Source organism: Galeopterus variegatus, unplaced genomic scaffold (genome assembly GCF_000696425.1).
Source record: "Galeopterus variegatus unplaced genomic scaffold, G_variegatus-3.0.2 Scaffold5458, whole genome shotgun sequence".
NCBI lineage: Eukaryota > Metazoa > Chordata > Mammalia > Dermoptera > Cynocephalidae > Galeopterus > Galeopterus variegatus.
The window spans coordinates 68,984-92,373 of NW_007731569.1; positions in this window are offsets into that span (position 1 = coordinate 68,984).

Genomic DNA, 23,390 nt, shown 5'->3' on the forward strand with positions numbered 1-23,390 from the left:
GCCAGGGCTCAGAAACCCCCGACTGGCCCGTTGTCCCTCTGATCCATCTACTGACTCTCTCGTCCTGTTCTGGTCGCACCAGGCTCACTGCTGTCCTCGGGGACTTTGGCTTGTTCCCTCTGCTAGAAGAGCCTCGGGTCTTCTTGTGGCTCCATCTCTCACTTCATTCGGGTTTTTGCTCCAGTCACCCCCTCAGAGAGGCCTTTCCTGACCCCTCCACTGAGGAAAGCCCCATCACTCTACCTCCACCACTGTCTTGCTCTGTTTTTCTTCACAGACATATCACATTCTGATATTACAGTGTGGATTTAATGCGTATTGTTTGTCCACCCACCTTCTAGGAGGAGGAGTCCTGTCTCTGTTGGACAAATGAATGAGTGACAGAAAAAGAACGATGGTGGCCAACAAAAGGTCATTCTCTTAGGATTGGCTCAGACCCGATGCGCCATCAGATGGAACATTACAGGCTTAGGCAGGGTTTCCACGTCAAGGTGGCAGATCACAAGATCTCCCTCACATGATGCTCATTCACCCCATAGACATTTATCATGTGCCTATCACGTGCTAAGTGTCGTATTCGGTTCTGAAAAGGACCAAGATGAGACTCCTGCCAATGAAGCTTGTATTCTGATTTGGAGGGCACTGGGCAGGAGGACATGCAATTAAACAAATAACATACTAATTGTTGCGTGTGGCGTCTGCTCTGAGGGAATGGAGCAGGGTGCTGTGATGGGAAGCAGGATGAGATTTCCCTCCACAGGATGAAGGATGCTCTGCAGGGGAGGTTGAGCTGAGGCCTGAAGCACAAGAAAGCTCCATTTCAGGGACGGGGTGCCACGTCCTGAACACGGAAACACTTGGTGTTTGCAGGGGCAGAAAAGAAGCCCACTTGGCTGCAGCTCAATAGCCAAGAAGAAAGGAACAGGAGACAGCAGGCAGGGCCAGATCATGCTGGGATTTGGTTCCGATTTTATTTTAAACTCAATTCTAAGCCATTACATGCTGTCAGGTAGAGAAGTGACATAATATTTATATCTGAAGATTGCGTTGTGTATCTGTTATCTATCACTGTGTAACAAGCCACTCCAAGTGTAGTGACATACAATAACAACATTTATTATTATTATTCTCACAATTCTGGAGACTGACTCGACTCAACTAGGTGATTCTTGCTCAAGGTCTCTGATGTGGTTGCCTTCACACAGGGATGGGTTGGAGTCAACTCAAAGGTTTCCTTGCTGATTAATGTGGGCTGTCCACTGGGACCTCCACTGGGGCTGCCTGGTAGACACGTACATACAATCTCTGCGGGTGGGCTGGGCTTCCTCACAGAGTGGCCAACAGAGTCACAGAGCAAGCATCCTGGAGGAAGAGCCAGGTGGAAACGCCTTGTCTTTTATGATCTGACCTTGGCAGTCACAGGTAACCTTTCCACCGCCTTCTATTTATAGGAGCACGTGACCTCTCCATGACAGAAGTGTCAAAGAATTTGCAGATGTGCTTTAAACCACCACACCCTGGTTCCTGAGTAGAGAATAAATCATGGGCAGGGGCCACAATGGAGGAAGTGAGGCTGGCCGGGAGTCACTGAGGTGTCCAGGCAGGAGATGACAGCGCACAGAGATGAAGGGGGGGTCGAGGGAATGACTCTGAGCAACAGGGTGAGTGTTGGTGCCGTTTACCATGATAGAGATGATGGGGAGGAGCAGGAGGCTGGGAGGCTGGGAGTAAAAACCAACAGGTTCATCCAGGACACTTTAATTTTGAGATGCTTATTAGATGTGCAAGTGGAAATGTCAAGGAATTATTTGAGGTTTAAGCTGAGTTCAAGAGACAGGTGTGGGCTAAAGGTATAAACTTGGCAGTTGTTAGCACGCACGTGGTGCTCAGAGTCACAGGACGGACCAGATCCTCCAGGGAGACGGTGTGGACAGAGAAGAGGACCAACCCTGGAGATGCTATAGCACTTAGCACACTGCTTGGAAGAGAATATAACCCAAAATTGGAAGAAAATGCCCCAAAGTGCTTTGCACTCTAGATGAATCAGGAAATGAGCACACAGGGACAAGAAAGTGACACCAGAGAGTAAGGTGAAAAGAAATAAGGAAGCTGAGAGAGGACCAAAATACCACCATTTAAATCTAATCAGTTAGAAGCAAGGAAGATAACCAACATGATCAAAAATCAAAATGACTGGGCCGGCCCAGTGGCGCACTGGAGAGTGCGCCGCTTGGGAGCGCGGTGGTGCTCCCGCCGAGGGTTCGGATCCCATGTGGAGACCGGTTCCCGCTCACTGGCTGAGCGCGGTGCGGGCACAACACCGAGGGTTGTGATCCCATTGCCAGTCAGTAAAAAAGACAAAAAGGGAAAAAAATAAAAATAAAAATGATTAACACAGAGCTTGATGTGATCATAGTGAATACAGAGGATGAAGAGATAGATTAAAGCAACTGAAAAAATTAATTATTATGGAGATTAGACAGAGCAATAGTCCAGCACTGGGCTGTCAATCGGTGAGCCTGAGGTAAAGAACCCCAAAAATCAGACTGGAAAAATCTATAGAGACAGAGAAGAATGTAATCAGCAGTCAAAGGGCACACCACATACCTGGAAAAGCTAATGCAGAATGACCGGCCCAGAGCTGGTCCTGGCTGAGCTGTTGAACTCCATGGATAGGAAGCACTGCACAGGCCTCCAGGCAGGAGCACAGGACCTGCACGTGAGAAGAGCCTCCAGCCTGTTCAGACCTTTCCACAGCCACAGCTAGACCATACTAGGGTCACGGCTCGAAAAAGCACTGAAGAAAAGGTAGGTGAATCAGGAATATGCTGTCAAGAAAGATGCCATCCAAGTGTAGAAGCATCAGGCAGACGCTCCAAGACATGCGCCAACTCGGGAAATACAGTGACTATGAGTTAAATGGAAAGTGGAGATTAAAAAGAATCTTAATTTTTTTCATTATCTTTTTTCATAACTTGAATGACTCTAGAAGAAACAGATTTCACTTGTGCATAAGCATTAACCTGAAGTTCAGAAATTCTTTCACCTTATTTTAATTTCTGTAGCCTGTCATATGAAGCAAAATTCAAGTTACGTGTATTTAAACTAAAACACGCATACAATATGTAAAGTTATTTTTAACCCATTCATTTACCTACTTACCTAACTACATATTTGCACAGAAAGAGGTATGAAATGATTATCACCTAGTGTTTAAAAAAGTTATTTCTTGGTGATAGGAAATTTCATCATTTGTTACTTTCATCTTTATACTTTTCAGTGTAATTTGGATTTTATATAATAATTATAAATTATTTTAACAAAAACAATAGTCATTTTAAAATTTTTAAAATTGAGCAGTCATTAAGAATGAGCTATGTGGAGTAATATTTATTTAGCAACTAATGCTACATATTTTAATACATTGGGTCACCCGCTCCACATATACTTTGTCAAGGTAGGAATTATAATCCTCATTTTCCAGAAGTGGAAACTGAGGGTCATGGGTATTTTTTAATTCTATAGTCACACAGCCAGTAAGGCATTGTCAGAACTTTGCCTGGTGCCAAAGCCAAGTTCAGCCCCCACCCCCATCCCGACGTGTGTGCACACGAGAGCACTGCACACATCTCTGCAGTGCTCCGTTTGCCTAGGCCAGGAACTTGCTATGGCAAGCTGAGTGCAATGCCCATTTCCTGACCAAACCTGTTACTCAATGTCTCTATGATCTGGGAAACAGCTGCTGATTTCACCCTAACCAGGGTCACACTCCAGCTTAAGTAATAATTAGGGAGCCTCCTGATCCATGTGGCAGGGTGTGATGTTCAGATACGTGCAGCCCTCTGAGATGCTCTGCTGGAAGGTGGTCGAGCACACAGTGCTTCTGACGCACGGCCATCTCCGTCTGCTACTCTGAACCTCTGTAGTGCTTGTGCTAAGGGTGGTTTCAAAAGCCGGAGGACGTTTATAACATTATAGGTATTTGGATCTCTCTTTCTCAGTGAATGTTGTACACACACACACACACACACACACACATTCACTATACTAATCAAAAAGTAGACTCTTAATGATCCATGAGAAGCAGGTGACAATATAGGTATGACCCATGTTTCACAGGTCATGCTAATGCTAGCTCAGAGATGAAAAACAAGGCTACAGCTACAGTCTCAAGAGGAATGTCACTGGTTCTGCCACACCCCACCCCACCTGCTCTCTGGGAACTCCACCTCCTGTAGAACCCTGAGCTGCCCAGGGCCTGTATCACCTGCACTCTTGGCCATCCCATTGGCTCTTCCTCTGATGTCTCATGCTCTTAATCACGTCTCCTGGCATTATGTGCACCTACCGTAGCAATGGCTGCCAGGGCCAGGGCCAGGGCCACCTGAGACCCCATTGCTGCCACAGGGCCCACACAAGGTGAACCCTACTACCACTTGTCCCCTATAGACAGGTTGCCACAGGGCAGCCCCAGCAGTGTATGTAAAACATGAACCTGACCATATAATCCTCCGGCTGCAAGCTCTCTAGTGGCGTCCCACCACTCATACCGAACAGTTCACATGGCCTGTGAGGACCTGCAGGGTCAGGCACCTGCCTCTCTACCATCATCTCTAATGAGGTCTTGGGCTGAACTGTGATAAGAGGGACAGGCTGAGCAGGACTCTCAGAACCACTTTGCCCTTGACCCTGGCCCATCACTGTTGAACCAGACACATGTGACTTGCTCTTCCCTCCTGATGAGCTTCCGGCAACAGACAGGCCCCTCACCAATCCCTCAGATGCACCAAGGCTGCCCCAACAATAGGTCATCCCAGAGAGGCACCAACTAGTGTAGGCCAGTCGGTGGGTGCTGGGGACCTCAGGATCCCTATGCTCAACCTCTCCCACTAAAGCCACCCCCATAACTCTGTACGATCTAAGTAAAACATAGCAAACACAGCCGCAAGACAAGACAGGTAGCAGCAATCCTGCCAAACCAACCATAACTAGCCAAGTTTCTGCCTGTCTTCTGAGGTGGAGGTTCTGGAGTGGCCACTAATAAAAACTGCTGTGGCAAAAATATGAAAAAAGGACTATGACATCTTGAACAGAAGTCTCCAATTTCAGCTGGAAAAGTAAGAGGAGGTGGCATGTAAAGCACTTAGCACAGTGTCTGACAAATTGTATGTGAGCACTTCGTAGTGGCTATTGTGAATGTCCCCAAACCAATAAATAATCAGGTTCTCAGGTCTGCACCTTACAGCTGGAAGCCATTTACACTGCCCCTTGCTACACTCTTCGAAAAAGAGAAGCTCTGGTCCACTTGGGGCTTTGAAAAATATTAGTCTGGGTACCCGGACAGACTTCACTGGACCAGAGCCTGCACCTGTGGGTGGGTCCTCCTTATTGGATGGTGGTCTTCCCCCATCAAACTAAGTCTTCGCAAGTATGGGTCTTCCACACGGGACAATGACTAATGGATCCAATCAAAACTCAAAGAAAGGTTGATGATGGAAAATAGAGAGATAAAGACCCTAAGAGAGACTTCATAACAGAACACCTGGCTTGAGAAACTTCCTTACAAGAAGTCCAAGTCTTCAGGTCGCCCACCTCTTTCTTGCAACCTGAAAGGGCTGAATTGAATCTGCCACCGACCCACCTTCATGTGGGAGACATGTCAGGAGCCAGGCACTGTGGGGACAACTGTGTACATACTACGTGGAGGTGTTACTACCTCTGTTTCACAGATGAGAAAACTAGAGCTCAGAAAGAGTAAACAAAAGTGGTAGAATCCAGATTTACAGATAACACCTTGAGTTGTAAGTACATTTTTTGGTTTTGTGCCTTTCTCCTCCACTACACTGTGAGCTAGTTGAGGTCAAGACCAGTCCTACCTAACTTTGTGTTTCCAGCTCCTGGCACAAAGCCTAGCGCATAGTAGGCCTCCACTAAAGGCTGAATTAATTAGCCAATAAATTAACTAACAGTCATATTATCTGAAACTGACACTATAATCGCACTCATCACAAACATCCAAAGTCTAATGACCCTTGGGAATCACCCCCTGGTCCCATTGAAGCTTCTAAGGAATCCCAGGAGTCCACAGAGCAGACTAGAGATTCTCAGTGGGAGAAAATGCATTACCAAGAATGTAAGTCCATTGTGCTGTGACTTAAAATATAACTTCAGTGAATCGTATATCTAAGTTATTTGGGTCATGGAACACTTAAGCAGATTCTTCTTTTTACCTAAAATTAACCCCTCTCTCTCCAACAGGCACACTATACAACCCACCAAAATTGCTGTAAATGACTCAAGTCTCTCAGGATTGGCCCCAGTGAGAAGTATGATTCTTCAGGTCTGAAGAATCGAAGTGTTTTGTGGCAATCTGACAGGCAGTGTTTGTGTCCTGCTGGAAACCGACAACCCAGCTCCTCCCTGGTGTGTTTACTCAGAGATTCTCCACATCAGATGATGGGCTCTATCCCTTCATCATGGCCAAGAATTCACAGAGTGCACCCATCTATATATTGATATTGGAGGAGAAGGTCTGGGGAAGCCTGATGGCCAGCCTCAATCCTCCCTGTCCTCTGACCAGGTTCTTGACTCGGCCACAGGAAAGAATTCAAGAGCGGAGCCACAGTAGAAGATGAAAACAGTTTTAATGCAACAGATAGGAAATAAGACTTCACAGAGAAAGTGCGGCCCACCTCCAGAGACCCAGCTGGGCCAGCACCAAGTTTAAAACAAAAGTAAGAAATACACATTTGCTGACAAAGTGCAGCCTGGCTCTAGAGTGAACAGCAGCTTGCCAAAGGCAAGTATGATACAAAAAGAAAGAAATATACACCTCAGGTGAAGTGTGGGCTGGCTCTAGGAGAGTGAGCAGCAGCCCCGCCTCCTACCAGGATCCCACTTTTATAGTTTTTCTATCTAATACATATTCATGATATCCAATGAATATTCAACTAAGGGGGTGGTTCCCCGTCATGTAACCTAGTCTTGTGCATGCTCAGTTGGTCTCTTTTAGGGCATGTTCATTGGTTAAATTCCATCACATGCATTGAACACACCCAGAATATTCTAGGTGTTCTCTAGCGCCTCCAGTGGGAGGTCATTCAAGGGATAAACTTCTTTTTACTGAGCATGCTCAGCCACCAAGATTACATAAATCTGCCTCCTGTGGTCTCAATCTCCAAGTGCTGGTGCCAAAATGGGTACTACAGTCCACCAAAGCTTAGGACTCAGAGATGGGGCCTGAGTCCTTGGGGAGTGGTTTGATACCAGGGGAGTGGCCTGAAACCCAATCTCAGGGGAACAGAGCACCTTGTATCTCAATATGACAAATCATTAGTAGTTTAAACTAAGTGCATGCTGCTGTGAAGGCCCAGGAAGTACATTTATAATTTTTCTGTTTTTGTAAATTTTGGGAAAAAACCAAAAGTACAAATCAAAACTGTATTTTATTTTATTTTATGACCAGCTACTCTTAAAAATTGATACCTCTGCACTAATGTGTTACTTTATGGTTTATTAGAAAGTAATATCCCATATATTGGTTTCTTTGGCCCTTGGAGTGACATGCAAGGGATTATTACCCCCATTTTACAGGCGAGAAGTCAGAGGCTCAAAGAGGTGTTGTTCTTTACCCGAGGTCACAAAGCTAATAAATGGCAAAGCCAGGATTAAAATCTGGGTCTTCTGATAGCAAATCCCATTTTCTTTCTGTTGGAAAGAACCTCATTGATGTTTAACTTTGGGCCTAAGAGAGAAACTGGCTCAGGGCTGCTAAATGACTTTCTCCAGATCATCTGTCTGGCAGATTAGTTTGTAGCTGAGAAAACCATTCAATCACCACTCTCCACACTCTGCCTTAAGGGTCTGCCATGTTCAAATGGTACCTATGGAGGTATAGAAATGACCTAAATTATTAATCATTTAGTGATTAGGTTGAGTAATTTGAACAATAAAAGTCACATTTCTTTTTCTTTTCTTTTTTTAAAAAGATGACCGGTAAGGGGAACTTAACCCTTGACTTGGTGTTGTCAGCACCATGCTCTCCCAAGTGAGCCACGGGCCAGCCAAAATTTCTTTTTTTTTTTGGCAGCTGGCTGGTACTAGGATCCAAACCTTTGGCCTTGGTGTTACAACACCACGTAAGTCACATTTCTTGATCACAAACCTCCAAGGGACTCTCCAAATATCTCAGCTGTACTCAAATATTGCAGTGAATAGTGCTCTAAAAGTTTGGGCTAAAACCACCTTTGGATAGTACTGTGATATCACTGTGGTGCCCAAATAGTATGTTTTTTCTGTAATTTGGACAGTGAAATTGATGCTATAAGGATTTCGTGGCTGCTGTGACTGATGCCAAGGGAGATACAGTCTATCTATATCTATTCTGAAATGGGGAGACCTAAATAAACTTCTTTGGTAGAAGTACAGTGAGCATTACTTTGATCTATGCTATGGAAATTCAAGAAACAGAACATTACTTCATTTGACCTAAATGGCGGCTACGGCTTATAGATAGTGCTTACTCTGTGCCAAACACTGACCTGAGCACTTTGAACACGTCAGATAGGTCCTGCGTGCCCCCGTTTTTCTCCTCTCATGGGTCATACTTCAATCTGGGCTGTTTGGCAGGGGTTTCCCAGCACCACGCTCTGGGTTCAGCTTCCACAACACCCACCATGGGCTGTGCAGGACTTTCTCGGGGGCCACGTGTCAGTAAAGCACAGTTCCCAGACCCTTCCCTAATCCAGCTGCAGAGGCCATCTCCAATCCCCCAGCTCTCCAGCCTGCCTGAGCCCCTTTCTCTGCCCTCAGTGCAGTCTCCTTGAACTGATCTGTGCTCCTCCCAAATAAGAGCCTTATGGGGGGGATACAATCTAGGATATCCAGGTGAATTTGTATTTCAGATACACAACAGTAATTTTTACTTACTGTTTATCTGAAATACAAATTCACGTGGGCATCCTGTATCTCATCTGGCACCCCTGGCTCCCTTCCTCTTCCTGCAGCTGTGCACACAAGCCATCAGGGACCCTCAAAGGCTGGGGAGCCCAAACTCCACACACAGGCTTCTTGCATGCAGATGCCAAAAAATAAAATATGTCATCACCTTCTTTTGAGTCTCCTGAGGTGGTGAGAATATAGCACAAGTGAACAGCTCAGTAGTTACTCTGACATTGAAACAAGGTGATAGTTAACGGCAAGCTTTTTGGAATACTCTCTCTATGACGAAGCAAATTTAACGTTCTCACCTAGGTAAGACTCTTGACATTCACAGGTCTAGTCCTGACACCTTCCCAAATTCCCAAATTCATGAATACTACTTTATTTTTTTTTTTTAAGATGACCGGTAAGGGGATCTTAACCCTTGGCTTGGTGTTGTCAGCACCACGCTCACCCAGTGAGCCAACTGGCCATCCCTATATGGGATCCGAACCCGTGGCCCTGGTGCTATCAGCACCACACTCTCCCGAGTGAGCCACGGGCCGGCCCCATGAATACTACTTTAGTGTAAAGATTAGGTGAAAGTTTTAAGTTACCCTTCATACTCTTAATGATTCCTGTACATAAAGGAATCTAAAGGAAAGTCAATCATAAGATCGCCTCTGATTGAAAATGACTAGACGTGACTTAGCTTTTCCTTTACTTCAGCCACTAGATCTCGTACTGACTTTCAGGCCATTTTTAATTAAGAAACATAAGTTTTGCCACTTCACACCTACTAGGATTACTATAATGAAAAAGACAGATAACAAAATATGTTGGCAAGGATGAGGAGGAATTGGAACCCACGTACATTGCTGGTGGGAAAGTAAAAATGGTGTGGCCACTTTGGAAAACAGACTGGTGGCTTCTGAAAAGGTTAAATACACAGTCACCATATGATGCAGCAATTCCACTCCTAGAAACAGACCCAAGAGAAATGAAAACATGTGCTCACTCAAAAATTCGTACCTGAGTGTTCATAGCATCATTACTCATAACAGCCAAAAAGTGGAAACAACCCAAAAATCCACCAACTAATGAATGGATAAATAAAACGTGGTATATGCCTACAATGGAATATTACTCAGTTTTAAAAGGAAAGAAGTATGGATACTTGCTACAACAGGAGGAAATGTGAACATTTTTATTTTTCTATTTTTTAAATTACTTTTTGAAAGCAACCAAGTTTGAGAAAGAGTAAAGAAGAACGGAACAGCACTGAGAGGTAATGGTGGATGGCAGGTTAGATTCAGTCACCAGCTAATTTTACTAATGAAAATTCATTAGTAAAGTGACAACTTGAGGGGTCGGTCATGCTGCCAAACTATGAATCATTACAAATGCCAGTACTCCTTCTTTATATACCTTCTAGTGAAAATAAATCCAGAGCATCTAAATAGCAAGTGGTCTGACATGATAGTGGCTATTTATTAAAGACCATAAAAAAGAAATGACTTCTTTAGTAATGACACCCAGAGTGTCCCATGCTAAAGGAGCTCTAATTCTGCCTTTGCTCAGGTATTGATTTGATTTAGCCAATATGACCCCAATCTTGGATAAAGTGTACAAACAACACAATTTAATTTCCTCATTAATCAAAATGGATTAGGAAAAAAAATTAATTAGGAAAAAAATTATTGAGGGAACCAATGCGATGTTAAATCTATTCAAAGGGTAATTGCAGGGCTGACCCCATGGCTCACCCGGGAGAGTGCGGCGCTGGGAGCGCCGAGGCCGCGGGTTCGGATCCTATATAGGGATGGCCGGTGCACTCACTGGCTGGCACGGTGTGGGTGACACCAAGCCAAGGGTCACGATCCCCTTACCGGTCACAAAGAAAAAAAAAAAAAGACACACTCAAAGGGTAATTCCAAAAGACACATGTATAAGACAATTGAGAATGATGAAATGAATTTGATTAAAAGATTTAAAAAACTGGCAACAACAACTATGCAGGGGTCTCCTAATCCTTAGCAACACAAATTCAACCACATGGCTGTGGGGTTGCCCAGGCTGCATAACCAAAGAGAGACTGGTCTGACTTGAGGTTTCTTTAACCTAGATTCCTATACTTGGTAGGACTGGAAAAGACAGTACTATTTTTAAAACTCACTTAAGAGAATGCAACCAGAATCGAAATCAACCTTGACTCCAGTCTTTTCTCACACCCCACACCCAGTATGTCAGAAAATCCTGTAATCTTCAAAACATGTCCAGGATCTGACCATTTCTCGCCATGGTTATGACCCTGGTCAGAACCACTATCGTCTCCCTCCTGGATATTGCCACAGCTTGGTCTCCCTGCTTCTGCTCAGATCTTCCTGCAGTCTTTCCCCACTCAGCAGCCAGAGGATCCTCTTAAGTCAAGAGACAGGTCATGCCAGCTCTCTGCTCAGAACCCTGCCATGGTTCCCATCTCAGTCCGAGGAAAAGCCAAGGCCCCAGCAGTAACCTCAGTGGCTCACGTGGTCTGTACGGACTCTCCAGCTGCTGCTTCTCTCTCCCTCTCTCCCTCCACCGCGCTGGCTCCTCCTGAGCTGCAGTTGCACCAGGCAGCTCCCTCAGGGGCCCTTGTTCTGATGTTTCTGCCTGCTGGGCCTCAGGTGGCCCCTTGGCAGCCCCTCCACCTCCTTCAAGCTTTTGCTCAATTTTCACTGTAATGAGGCCAACCCTGACCTCTCTATTTAATATTGCCATCTGTCCCCATTCCAACTGTACTAGTTTCTTACTGCTTCTGCTACAAATTACCATAAAGCGAGTGGCTTAAAACATCACAAATTTACTGTATTACAGTTCTGGAGGTCAGAAGTCCAAAATAGATCTTATAAGACTAAAATCAAGCTGTCAGCAGGGCTGCATTCCTTCTGGAGGCTCCAGAGAAAATGTGCTTCCTTGCCTTCTCCAGCTTCCAGAAGCCACCTGCATTTCTTGGCTCGTGGCCCCATGTCCATCTTCAAAGCCAGAAACGTAGCATCTTCAAATCTCCCTCTCTGACCCCTGCTCCCGTGGTCACATCCTTCTCCAATTCTGACTCTCCTACTTCCTTCTTTCTCCTATAAAGATCCCTGTGATTACATTAGGCTACCTGGATAATCCAGAATAGTCTTCCCATCTCAAAATCCTCAATCACACCTGCAAGTGACTTTTGCCATTTCAGGTAACATATTCATGGTTTCAGGCAATAAGAAATGGATGTCTTTGGGAGGTCATTACTCTATCATCACCACTCCAGCACTAAGGGTTCCCTTATTCTGCTCTAGTTTTTCTTTTTCTCCAAAGCACTTATCAACTGTGATATACTTTACCTATCTACTAGATTTGCTATTGATGGACTTTCTTCTGCGCCAGAATGTAAACTCCACCAGGACATGAATCTTCGTCTCTTTTGTTGACTGCTATCTCCAACAACTAGAACAGCCCCTGGCATGCAGTGTGTGTTCAATAAATATTTGTTGATTGAAAGAAAAGGACTACACATCTATACACATCAAGATGATAAAATACTCTTTGTTTATTCTTTCAAACTTTTTAAATGAGAGAGGCAATAGAAAAAAACTATACACAGCAGCCAATGTTCTGAATCAATCTGTAAGCAGGGGAACCCAGGAGTTCTCCAACTTCCCTATGCACAAAAACTACCTGGGAAACTTATTTACAAATTTGGATTCTCTAGCCCCGTTTTCCCCAACCCCAGTTTCAGACTTAGTAGGTCTTGGCCAGGGCTCAGGAATCTGATTTTTTTCATCCCTGGACTAAGGGCTATAATCAGTGGTTGGGAAAATACTGCTGGTTTGTTCCTAATATGTTTTCCAAAGTGGAGGTTCTCAACCTCTGCCTGCATGTTGGCACTCCTAGGGATCTTGATAAAATACCAAAGCCTACCCTAGCAATTCTGATTTACCTGTCTGGGGTGCAGCTTGAGCACTGGGATTTTTTTGAAGCTCCCCAGGTATTTCTATTGTGCAGCGGTGGTTGAGAGTGACTGTTCTGTAGTAATCAAACTCACTCTGATTTTTAGTGTGGTACTTGGCTACCCAGGATAAATACTGTATTTCCAGCCTTGGCTGGATGAAGCCACGAACGTTTGGGACACACCAGAGAACCTTCCTTGAGAGATGGCTAGTCCAAGGGTCGGCCCATGGCTCACTTGGGAGAGTGTTGTGCTGACAACGGCAAGTCAAGGGTTAAGATCCTCTTACTGGTCATCTTTAAAAAAAAATGAGAGAGATGGCTAGTCTATGGAGCAATAATGTGTTCTACAGTATAACTGTGTAAAAACATACATGTATATTAAAATACTAACAATGCATTTACAAAATGATCATGGATGTGTTGAGATACCAAGATAAGGGTGATTCTTTTTCTTTTTTGTGTGTGTTTTTTTCCAAACTCTTGATAATATTATATACATCTATAATTTGAAAATAATTAAAAAAATATTTTAGACCATTATTCATCTAGCCTGTAACCCAAATGTAAAAATTCACATGTATCTCCCAAAATTAATATCATCAAAATATTCAGAACCTAGTAAAGATATGTTAGAGCTGTACTGACTTTATCACAAACTCATTTGGGGCACTCATATTATGAAGATTAAAGTTATTTTCTATTCAGATCCCCATACTTACAGCTGCCAAAAAATAAATAAATATATAAAGTTATTTTCTAGGAATTATACCAGTAAACACTAACTCTAAATGAAGGATAGCTATAAAAACAGCCTAACCTAGGAGACTCTTTGACATTTTAAGGGAGGCCTGAGACACACCTGAAACCAAATAAGGTTACTGGAAGCAAGTCTTAAACATAAATGAGAAATATTGTAGCAGAATTAACTTATTGAAAATTGGACAAACACTAGAATGGCAGAGACATGTGGGCTAGGTTAGTGAGTCAAACGTGAGCAATGCACTTATCTCCTATAAAGGAAAACTTGTGACCCTCAAACATTGACCCGTGTAATTTTTATTATGGTATTACTTAAATATGTGCAAACAGAAAATTAAATATAAATACCTCATTCTTATAACTCTTTATACAACTATAAAATCAAAGCAAATTTAAAAACTAAATAAATTGTACAAAACAAGTAAAATTCAAACGAACAGCATTTATTTAATATCATGCCTAATGGCTTTCTGAAAAGGAAATTTAAATGAAACCCACAATAAGATGCTGTTTCCTACCTGCTGGAATGGCTCACATTAAAAAGAATGCCACACCCACCACTAGCAGGTGAGGAAGTGGAACTGAAACTCACATACACTGCTGAAAAGTGTAAAATGCTAAAACACTTTGGAAAAGTTTGGACATTTCTCATGAAATTATATACAACCACCCATAAGACCCAGGAATTTCTCCCCTAGATATTTTCTAGAAGATCAATGAAAAAATATGTCCACAAAAGACCTATACAAAATCTTTGTATTCACAGCATCTTTATTCTTAATAGCCAAAGGTTGGAAACAACCCACAATCCAAGAACAGGTGAATGTATATGGTGTATTCATGCAACGAGCTTCTGCTTACTAATAAATAAAACCAAGAGGATACCAAGGCCTAATGGACAATGCCAAGTCGGTTCCCACGTCTGTCAAAACAGTATTTGTCAAAACTCAATGAATACGCACTTAAGCTTTTTGCAATTTATTGTATGTAAATTTTACCTTAAGATATATGAATGTGAACATTAGAAAGAAATAGTGTTACTGAGAGTCTGCGTGGAGCTGGTGGGCCGAATGTCCGGGTGATTGTCGCTTGAAGATGAGCAGCGCTCGCAGCCTGGCTGACCAACTGAAGCGAAGGCGGACTGCAGAGTTCCAAACGGCTCTCCACTGCTGCACAAGGACAGCGACGGACAGTAACAGCAAAAGATTGGAAGGTCTCGGGAAAAATAACACAAAAGCAAAGTTTCAGGATAAATTAATGAAGCAGGCTCTGATGAAAGAATACAATTGAGGGCCGGCCCGTGGCTCACTCGGGAGAGTGTGGTGCTGACAACACCAAGGCCATGGGTTCGGATCCTGTATAGGGATGGCCGGTTAGCTCACTGGCTGAGTGTGGTGCTGACAACACCAAGCCAAGGGTTAAGATCCTCTTACTGGTCATCTTCATTAAAAAACAACCCCAAAAACAGAGTACAATTGACTTTCTGGAGTCTCTGACAATGGCGGCAAAAAACATGAAAACCACAGAGACAGAGGAAAGAAGAAATTAGAGAGCATTCCTGTGTTTGATAGGATGACACTGGCTGTGTCAGTGCAGCAGAATTAAGTCACACGGCGACACAGCTTGGAGAGAAGGTAACATTTGAAGAGGCTGATGAAAATGGTCAGAGAAGCAGACACTGACAATGACAGTCAGGTAAACTGTGAAGAATCTGTTCAACTTATGTCAGCAAAGTGAGACTATTGTGCATAGCATGTGACGTTCCTGTACGAAAGAGTTTATTCTTTTGGGAAAACTCAAAATTAAAATTTGTTATATGCTGTGCAGTGCCCCTTAAGTAAATGTGCTTATCTACCAGGGCCCCCAGAAGTCAACCCAGTTAATAATCAGCTGCCTGCTCAAGTCAAGTGAATCTGGAGAAACCAAAATTTAAAAGAGTCCACCCAACCTGCCTATAAAAAGCCTTGTAAGATTCGGGGCGGGGTCCCAGGATTTCAGAAGGCCAGTTCGCCTGGGCCCTGCTAGCGTAATAAGCTTTCTCTCTTTCCCCCTCAGTGTCTGGGGCTTTCTTGCTGCGTCCTTTCCATAACAATTCGCCTTTTGTTTATTTGTAAGCAAAACGCCTGCAAATGGTTCTTCTTGCTGTCATAATAAAATGCACGAGTAGTCATTGGAATTGTTCCTCTGTGTTTTTCCACCCTTATTGCTAGCATCCTTTAACTTTATTTTAGAAAATTGATCAAGTAGCAAGTTGCATATAGTTTATGCTGGATATTTCTAAATAGTGGGTCTCAAACTTTTTGGGTTCAGCATTTCTTTTTATTTTAAAACTTTATTGAAAATCTAATATTTTTGTTTATATGAATCGTTCTAATAAAATTTACCATATTGGGCCGGCCCCGTGGCGCACTCGTTAGAGTGTGGCGCTGGGAGCGCAGTGGCGCTTCCGCCGTGGGTTCGGATCCTATATAGGGATGTCCGGTGGGCTCACTGGCTGAGTGCGGTGCGAGTGACACCAAGCCAAGGGTTGCGATCCCCTTACTGGTCACACACACAATAAAAAGACAAAAAAAAAAATATTTACCATATTAGAAATTAAAACAGAGAATGTACAAATATTTATTTGTTCATTACCGAATAATAATAAACCATTACATGTTGATATAAATAACATACTTTAAAAATAACTATATTTTCAAATACAAAAAAAAAAATCAATGAGAAAAGTGGACTTGTTTTACATTTTTGCATATCTCTTCAATGTCTGCCTTAATAAAAGGCAAGTGGATTCCCATACAGGGATTCAAACTGTTGTGGTATCACAGCTCACATAGCCTGTGGAAAATTCCACTGTACATAGTAAGAGAACAAGAGTGAAAGAGGCTTATAACATGTTAGTATTGTTATCAAAATAGTTTTCACCTTGTGGGTCCCCTTTGCTCACACTTGGAAGCTGCTGACCTCAGCCCTTTGACATATCTAAACTTAGATGGAGTTGGTCAAATAAAAGAACGAAGGATGGGAGGGGAGGGAGTTAGCCAGAAATAGTAAAAGGCCACAAAAAATGATATCACTGTGTAATGATAAATATAGTAATTACCCTGATTTCAAGATCACATATTTCTCACAGGTATTGATATTCAATGCTGTGCCCCACAGATATGTACAATCAATTAAAATAAATTAATTTTAAAAAACACCTAGGTTTTTCCTTGTATAGGAACAGTGAGCTTGTTAAAATGTGGAGTTTTAATTCTACCTGGGTCTGTGGAGAACCCACGACATATACTCGAATTTGTGCTATTGCAAGATGAGTTTATTATCCAGGTACTCAGCACTGCTTTGTGCTGCTGGTCCTGTACCAGAAACTTTGTCTTCTACTATTACCTGCTTTTTAAGCTTTGTGTGACTCTTAGAAAATCTGCTTATGGCACTATTTACCTCAAACAAGTTATATATTTGATTTCTAGTTTAAAATTTACAACTAGTTTTATAAGAAATTGCCATACTGTTTTCCAAAGTGACTCTACCATTTTGCATTCCCACCAGCAATGAATGAGAGATCCTATTGCTCCACATCCTTGCTGGCATTTGGTGGTGTCAGTGTTTTTAAATGTAGCCATTCTAGGGCCAGCCCGTGGCTCACTTGGGAGAGTGCGGTGCTGATAACACCAAGGCCACGGGTTCGGATCCCACATAGGGATGGCCGGTTCACTCACTGGCTGAGCGTGGTGCTGACAACACCAAGACAAGGGTTAAGATCCCCTTACCGGTCATCTTAAAAAAAAATAAAATAAAATAAATGTAGCCATTGTAATAGGTGTGCAGTGGTATCACTGTTGTTTTAATTTACAGTTCCCTAGTGACATACGATGTGGAGCCTATTTTCTTATGCTATTTGCTATATGTACATCTTCTTTCGTGAAGTGTCTGTTCAGACCTCTTGCCCACTTTCAATCGGGTTATTAGTTTATTTATCTATATGTTTATAGTTTTCTTATTGTTGAGTTTAAAGAGTTCCTTGTATATTTTGGATACTAGTCCTTCATCAAATTTGTTCTGCAAAGATTTTCTCCCAGTCTGTAGCTTGTCTTTCAATGTCTTTCACAGAGCAGGTGTTTCTAATTTTAATAAAGTCTAATTTTTCCTTTTGCATATCATGCTTTTGGTGTCGTATCTAAAAAGTTATCACCATGCCCAAGATTTTTTTTCCTACGTTATCTTCCAGGAGCTTTATAGTTTTTCCAGGGTGTTTTTCTAAGTTTTTCTAAGGCCTAGAATCCTGTCGACATCGCCAATTTGTCTGGCTAGCCTAAGGCCTGGAATCCTCAGAGTGCCAATTGTCTAGCTCTGTTCGTGACACCAATTTTAAAGCTACTCAACCACGACTATGCCAGTTGTGGTGCTGTGTTACCTACTGGTAATCCTGCACTGACTGGGCTGATTGTCGAGCTAAGGCTGGGTCTGGAGCCCACAGACCCCTCAAGCCTGTTCAGAGACTGGGTCACAAAGTCTTCATATGCCAGGCTGGGTCTGCAGATCCCTTTCCCACCAGGCTGGGTCACCAGGCCCCTTCACACAGGTCTATGAGCTAGGTAACCAGCCAAAAGGTCCTTGGAACCGTAGGTTTGGAAAAGCATGGCCGTGCTGACAGCGGCCACCCCAGGCAGTAAAAGCCAGCCAATGTGGTGGCGCTGCACAAGCGCACTAACTCCACCCCAACCACACACAATGTTTACTGAACCACCCTAAAGCAGCCCTGAGGTGAGGGGAGCCTGATTAAATTATTCTATTTCCCCAACACAGGGGTTCAGAGAGAATGAGGGAAGGACAAACAGGGAGAGCACGGGGGATTTTTAGGGCAATGAAACCATTCTCCATGGTACGGTAATGCTGGACACATGTCACTATACCCTAGTTAGTAATAATGCATCAATATTGACTCATCAATTGTTACAAATGTACCAAACTAATATGAGATGTAAATAATAGGGGAAATGGTGAGGAGAGAGTCTGTGGGAACGCTGTACTTTCTGATGACTATTTCTGTAAATATTTCTGTAGAGATCTTCAATAAAATTTAAAAATGTAAGCTGCTTAAAAAATAAATCTATTATTTTTTTAAAATTACAATTACTCCCCCAAACTACTACAAAATAAGCAACTATTACAAAATGAAACAAATAAATTCAAGTGAGGCCTTGTTTTTCATGATTATCAGATCTCCTACCTTACCAATACTGCCCGCAGGCAATTTTCAAAAGCCCATTTGAAAAGGTCAACTCGTTACTTAGTGGAATTGTTCTGTTCACTTGAAGGATTGTGGCATATTGAAATCTTTGTAAAAATGACTAATCCAGTTTATGCTGGAATTGGGAACAGAACATTCGTTGTCAAGTATTTACTACACTTACTATTATGAAATATTGCCAGTTAGTTCTTAGAGCAAAAGCCTCCCCTCAGAGCTACTCACAGTGAGTGCTGAGCTGCACACACGTGTCTACCATTCTTCTCTATTCCAGCTACTGGGAAACTTTGGTTCATCCACCTTGATAGGGTATCATTTAACATTTGCTTGGTGAGAACCACAAATGTAAGAATGGGCATGAAACCACAGGACAGTATTTGTTCTTGAGGGAATCTGTGGTGAGTTGGCCATGGTGGATGGAACTGACAGGGCTCAGAGATGGAGAGATTGTGGGAGAAAGACACAGGGAGATGTTAATGATGAACGTGGAGTGCCCCATCCCCTACTCATCCTTTCTGGCTTAATCCTCTCATCACTCCTCAAGACCCCCCAGGCACCTCCTTACCCGCTGCCCCCAGCCTCTGTCCCACCACTGGCTGACAACACCACATTGTATGATGGTTAGTGTTGGGGCCATTCCTGTTGCATTGGGCAGGGTCCCTGTATCATCAGGGTCCAATCAGGAGCTGGAAACTACACAGTAATTTGAACAGCTAAATTACAACATATAAAATTATTAACTATAATGGGGGATTGGAGCAATGAGAGATTGTCCAGTACAAAGTAAACTCTAAAAAACACAGGATCAGCAGATACAGGGTGCAGCCACCACCCCAAGGCTGAGATAAAGCATCCAGGCTGAGATCCAGACCCTGTTGGAGAGGACATGGCCATGAGTAACTAGTGGTAGAGGAGCTGCTGTGGTGCTATGCTGATGATAGTTGCCAGAAATCCGCCCTCAGAATTTGCCAGAACCTACCTTCTAGGGTGTCAAGGAAAGTCATTCATAGAGAGATATCTCACAAGAGGCTCCCTGCCACAAAGCCAACCAAGAGGGAAACAACTAGCCACAGGGTGCTGCTGGCCATGGTCACTTCAGGAAACAGACTCTGGAGTAGCTACACGAGCTGCAGAACCCTGGTACTGGAAAAGCCTTCTGCACTGCAGGAGCCTGCTGAAAGAGCATACCAAAGTGAGAAGGAAAACAAACCCCTCCTTCTTGCCATGACTCTTAAGAGCCCTCAGCTGATAAAGCTTAACACTGTGCTAGCTGGCAAAGAAAAAAATACCTAAATGGCCCATCTCTATTTTTGCAGAGCAAGCAATGAAGGGTGACTTTGGAGACAAGAGGCAATAGATTGGTAACCGCCACAGACCCCATCCTGTTCACAATGACTGCTGGAGTGCCACAGGGGGGCTGGAAATCTGCATGGAAAGGAGGTTCAGAAAGAATTTTTCTCACTTATGGCCCCAGTGGGAAATAGAGGGCCAGGGGATGGAAACCCTAAACCAGAGTTCAGTAATCTATGGTTGGTCCATGGGCCTCATTGGGCCTGCCATCTGTTTTGTTTTTTGGCAGTTGGCTAGTATGGGCATCGAACCCTGGACCTTGGTATTATCAGCACCATGCTCTAACCAAATGAGCTAACTGGCCAGCCCTGTTTTGTGAATAAAGTTCTACTGGAACACAGCTATTCTCATTTGTTTACATTGTCTGCGTTCATGCAACAAGAGTAGAGTAGTTGCAACAGAGACAATACGGTGTGCAAAGCCTAAAATATTTACTATCTGGCCTTTTAAAGAAAGATGCTGGTCCCTGGTCTAAACCACAGTCAGATTAGACCCAAAAGTTTAGCAGAGAGTCAAGTCCCTGAAAGCCAAAAGAGTAGTTGACTTGTCTCCAACGACTTTCAACTAGTTGAAAGTCAGCCTGAGTACTGGACCTCAGAATTCCTAGATTTTACCTGCCATAGTCTCATCCTCCCGGTTTCTAATGGGTGAAGTCTTCTTCCACACAACAGGCCTAGCTGGTTGCCCTGTCTCATTCCAGGTCCAAATGGTGACTTCCGTGTCCCTGATTCCCAGCCCACCATGTTGTTGGAGTTGATAGAGAAACTTCTCTCCCAAACAGCTCAAGTCTCTGTTACAGAGGCTAGGAAACCGTCGGTGCTGCCTGACGATGCCTCCTGCTCCCAGACTAGCCTCTGCATATGGTCTGAACCCAGTGCAAGCTCTCAAGCTAGGACCTCATGTCTGACTTGCACCACAGTACTGACAGACCAGGTGTTTATGTGAAATCAGCAGAGAATTTAACAACCACAAAGGTGACACGATGACCATAAACATAGAAGGGCACCTGAATTCTGCAGTAACATGTCTCCGTTGTTCTTCAAACACAACCAGCACATTCCTGCCTTCAGGCCTATTCCCACTACCTGGAACGCTCTTTACCCCCACTTCTGGCATGGCTTGCTCTCTTTATTTTGTTTTAAATTGTGGCAAAACACATATAACATAAAATTTATCCTTTTCACCATTTTTAAGTGTAGAATTCAGTGGCATTACTGCATTCACATTGTTGTGCAACCATCACCACTATATTTCTACAACTTTTTCACCATCCCGAAATGAAACTCTTTACCCATTAAACAATAATTCCACATTCTCCCCACCCCACGCCCCAAGTAACCTCTATTCTACTTTCTGTCTCTATGAATTTAACCACTCTAGATACATCAGGTAAATGGAATCATCCAGTACTTTCCCTTTTGTTTTATTTCACTAAGCATAATGTTCTCGAGTTTCATGTATGTAATAGCATGCACCAGTTTTAGTTCCTTCCAAGACTGAATAATGTTCCATTTCATGTATATACCATTTATGTTTATTCATTCATCTGTCAGTGGACATTTTGGTGATTGACACTTTTTGGCTATTGTGAATATTGCTGTTACAAACTTGAGCGTGCAAAATATCAGTTCAAGTCCCTGTTTTCTGTACTTTTGGGTATATATCTAGAAATGGAATTGCTGGATCATATGGCAATTTTATGTTTTTGAAAAATCACCATATGGGTATGACAACATCTGCACCATTTTATGTTCCCATCAGCACAGCACAGGGGTTTTTTAGTTTCCCCATATCCTTGTAGCAATTGTTACTTTTTTTTTTTTTTTTGTTTTCTTCTCTCTCTCTCTCTCTCTCTCTCTCTGTCTGGGGTGTATTTCATTGTGATTTTGATTTGCATTTCCCTAATGATTAGTGAAATCATGTTCTCTTCATGTGGTTACTGGCATTTGTACATTTTTGGAAAAATGTATATTGAATTCCTTTGCTTATTTTTAGTTGGGTTGTTTGTCTTTTTCTGTTGTTGAGTTCTAGGAGTTCCTTATATATTCTGGATATTAATCCCTAATCAGATACATAATTTGCAAATATTTTCTCCATTCTGTATGTTACCTTTTTACTCCCCTTTGATGCACAAATTTTTTAATTTTGATGAAGTCCAACCTATTTTTTCTTTTCTTGACTGCACTTTTGGTGTCATATCCAAGAAAGCTTTGAGTAAATTTTTATATATGTTTTAAGATAATCCTATTTTTAATTTTTTGAGGAACCTCTATGATTTTTTTCCCTAGTGGTTGCACCATTTTACATTCCCACCAAAAATGCCCAAGGATTCCAATATCTCCACATCCTCACCAAAACTTGTTATTTTCTGTCCTTCTGATAGTGGCCAATCTCATGAGTGTAAAGTGATGGCTCACTGTGGTTTTGATTCGCATTTATCTTATAATTAGTGATGTTGAGCATCCTTTCATGTGTTTGTTGGCCATTTGTATATCTTCTTTGACAAATTGTCTACTCAAGTTCTCTGCCCATTTTTAAATCAGTTATTTGGTTTTGGTTATTGAGATGTGAGAGTTCTTTTCATATTCTGGATATTAGCCCCTTATCAGATATATGATTTACAAATATTTCTCTCCCATTGGGTAGGTTGCCTTTTTACTCTGATGCACAGAAGATTTAAAGTTTGGATGTTGTCTCACTTGCCTATTTTTGTTTTTGTTATCCATGCTTTTGGTGTCATATCCACGAAATTATTGCCAAATCCAATGTCATGTAGCTTTCATCCTAGGCTTTCTTCTAGGAGCTTTATAGCTTTAGCTCTTACATTTAAATCTTTAATCCACTTTAAATTAATTTTTGTTAGATGGTGTAAAGTGAGGTTCCAACTTCATTCTTTTGCATGTGGGTATCCAGTTTACCTAACACCATTTATCCTTTCCCTCTTGTGTAGTCTTGACATCCTCATTGAAGATCATTTGACTATATCTCCATGTTTTTATTACTGTGCTCTCTATTCTGTTCTATTGGCCTTTATGTCTGTCTTTATGACAGTCCCACACCATCTTGATTACTGTTACTTTGTACTATATTTTGAAATCAGGATGTGTGAGTCCTCCAACTTCATTTTGTTTTGTTTTGT